Source organism: Carassius carassius, chromosome 9, assembly GCF_963082965.1.
Source record: "Carassius carassius chromosome 9, fCarCar2.1, whole genome shotgun sequence".
In the NCBI taxonomy this organism is placed as follows: domain Eukaryota; kingdom Metazoa; phylum Chordata; class Actinopteri; order Cypriniformes; family Cyprinidae; genus Carassius; species Carassius carassius.
The window spans coordinates 34,794,001-34,797,816 of NC_081763.1; positions in this window are offsets into that span (position 1 = coordinate 34,794,001).

The following is a 3,816-nucleotide window of genomic DNA, read 5'->3' on the forward strand; positions in this document are numbered from 1 at the left end:
GCTGACTCATGAGCTTCCCCTTTACATAACATACGTCATCTATGGCGATGCTCATCTTTTGTTAAGCCCAATGGTCAGACTGACACATCTGCTAGATAAATATGCTTTTGAGGGCTTTAGACTTGTACTTCTGATGAAATTAAACACTGACACAATTTTTCATTTTTAATACTGTAAAACTGCTTTCCATTATGTAAGACTATATATTGTATATGTACAGTGTTGGGGAGTAACTAGTTACATGTAACGGCGTTACGTAATTTAATTACAAAATTATTGTAACTGTAATTAGTTACAGTTACTAAGAAAAAATGAGTAATTAAATTACAGTTACACATACAGATTTAACTGATTTCTTTCCCAAATTGCACTGACTATTCTGAGACATACCGCGCTAATAATTTCCGGGATGCGGAATAGTCTGGTTCATAGAATCCAGTCATAAAAATGGAATGCCTAACGCGGACGGAATATCCCACATTTTGGATGACTAAATCAAAAGTAGGTCAGTACACTTGAATCAAAACATGACATCGACTAGTGTCTGTTAATATAAAGCCCCAAACATGCAATATATGACTCCTGCACGTTCTGCGTGTCTGTGTAAATCAGGCGCGGACTGGACACTGGGAGAACCAGGACAATTCCCGGTGGCCTGACAGCCGATTTTGCCCCACTATTTAATATCATTATTGTATAATTGCCTGCCGAATGTACTAAAGCGATCATTTGCGAATCTGCCATTTGATAATTAAATCTCTAATAAATCATGAATTGTTAGTCATGACGCGCGCGGTCTCCGCGCCTCCGCCAAACGGTTTGGATCAGACTCAGAGTAATCAATGCGAGAGAGAGAGAGAGAGAGAGAGAGAGAGAGAGAGAGAGAGAGGATTGCTGGAGCAGAGAAGCTGAACTACTGTTCAGGGTTTCAGGTCAGTTTCAGGTCAGTTTCGGTTTTCTTTTCTCCTCTCCCTTGCTCCAGTTTTTCACAAGTTCATCAAACAACCGCAGTAAGAATTTTCATCAAGCACGGTGAGTAATGGCTTCTCCCGTCATTGTTTCTTGCACCTCTTGCCACATGTACAGTTTATCTATCTCTGTCGTTGATGAGGGATTCACATGTGATAAATGCAGGGAAATAGTTAGGCTGACAGAGAAGATTTCAGAATTAGAGACACGCATCCAAACTTTAATTGAGGATAGTAAAAATGTTAGGGCTCTAGATACGGCTTTGGATGCGTCTAGCTCAGGGATTCCTGTACATTGTTCGCTTCCGGAAACAGAGCCCCAGCAGCAGGGCAACTGGGTGGCGGTGAGGCAGCGTAGTCGTGGGTCAAAACACCGCTCTTCTGTTCCGATCAAAACATTAAACAGGTTCTCCCCACTCAGTGATGCACCCACTGAGAAACCTGATGAAAGTGCTCAAGTTATTGGTGATTCTATTGTACGGAACGTGAATATAGAGACACCAGCCACCATAGTCAAATGTTTACCGGGAGCCAGAGCGCCTGACATCTTGGCAAATTTAAAAATGCTGGCTAATGCTAAACGTAAATACAGTAAGATTGTTATTCGTGCCGGCGCTAATGATGTTCGACTTCGCCAGTCGGAGATCACTAAAAATAACATTAAAGAGGTGTGTGAACTTGCAAGCACGATGTCAGACACTGTAATATGCTCTGGTCCCCTCCCTGCTTACCGTGGTGATGAGATGCATAGCAGATTGTCATCACTCAATGGCTGGATGTCTAAGTGGTGCCCACAGAATAACATAGGTTTCATAGACAATTGGACGAGCTTTTGGGGCAGACCTGACCTGTTTAAAAGAGATGGTCTTCATCCCTCCTGGGGTGGCGCAACTCTTCTCTCTAGAAATATGGCAAATAGTCTTAGTGTTTATACTTGACTAACTGGGGCCCAGGTCAGGAAGCAGACAGACTGGCTAAACCGACCGTCTGCTAGCTGCCTCCCGTCACAGAGGTCAGTTAATTCTCAGCACATAGAGACTCTTTCACCTAGATATCACACTATAGAGAATGTGTCTGTTCCCCGAACTAGAAAAAAACAAAAAACGTCCAAACCAGGTTAAGATTAACAATTTAATTGAGGTTCAACAAATAAAAAACAGAAGCAATATGGATAAACAAATGATAAAGCTTGGCTTATTGAATATCAGATCCCTTTCTACGAAAACACTTTTTGTAAATAATATGATCACTGATCATAATATAGATGTACTCTGTTTGACAGAAACCTGGCTAAAACCTGATGATTACATTTTTAAATGAGTCCACCCCCCAAGATTACTGTTATAAACATGAGCCACGTCTAAAAGGCAAAGGTGGAGGTGTTGCTTCAATTTATAACAACGTTTTCAGGATTTCTCAGAGGGCAGGCTACAAGTATAACTCATTTGAAGTAATGGTACTTCATATAACATTATGCAAAGAAACAAATGTTAATGATAAATCCCCTGTTATGTTTGTACTGGCTACTGTATACAGGCCACCAGGGCACCATACAGACTTTATTAAAGAGTTTGGTGATTTTACATCTGAGTTAGTTCTGGCTGCAGATAAAGTTTTAATAGTTGGTGATTTTAATATCCATGTTGATAATGAAAACGATGCATTGGGATCAGCATTTATAGACATTCTGAACTCTATTGGTGTTAGACAACACGTTTTAGGACCTACTCATTGTCAAAATCATACTCTAGATTTAATACTGTCACATGGAATTGATGTTGATGGTTTTGAAATTATTCAGCCAAGTGATGATATCTCAGATCATTATTTAGTTCTTTGCAAAATTCATATAGCCAAAATTGTAAATTCTACTTCTTGTTACAAGTATGGAAGAACCATCACTTCTAACACAAAAGATTGCTTTTTAAGTTATCTTCCTGATGTATCCAAATTCCTTAGCATATCCAAAACCTCAGAACAACTTGATGATGTAACAGAAACTATGGACTCTCTCTTTTCTAGCACTTTAAATAAAGTTGCTCCTTTACGCTTGAGGAAGGTTAAGGAAAACAGTTTGACACCATGGTATAATGAGCATACTCGCACCCTAAAGAGAGCAGCCCGAAAAATGGAGCGCAGCTGGAAGAAAACAAAACTAGAGGTATTTCGTATTGCTTGGCGGGAAAGTAACATATCCTACAGAAAAGCATTAAAAACTGCTAGATCCGATTACTTTTCTTCTCTTTTAGAAGAAAACAAACATAACCCCAGGTATTTATTCAATACAGTGGCTAAATTAACGAAAAATAAAGCCTCAACAAGTGTTGACATTTCCCAACACCACAGCAGTAATGAGTTTATGAACTACTTTACTTCTAAAATCGATACTATTAGAGATAAAATTGCAACCATTCAGCCGTCAGCTACAGTATCACATCAGACAGTGCACTATAGACCCCCTGAGGAACAGTTCCACTCATTCTCTACCATAGGAGAGGAAGAATTGTATAAACTTGTTAAATCATCTAAACCAACAACATGTATGTTAGACCCTATACCATCTAAGCTCCTGAAAGAGGTGCTTCCAGAAGTCATAGATCCTCTTCTGACTATTATTAATTCCTCATTGTCATTAGGACATGTCCCCAAAACCTTCAAACTGGCTGTTATTAAGCCTCTCATCAAAAAACCACAACTTTTCCCCAAAGAACTAGTTAATTATAGACCAATCTCGAATCTCCCTTTTCTGTCCAAGATACTAGAAAAGGTGGTATCCACACAATTATATTCCTTCTTAGAGAAAAATGGTATATGTGAGGATTTCCAGTCAGGATTTAGACCGTATCAT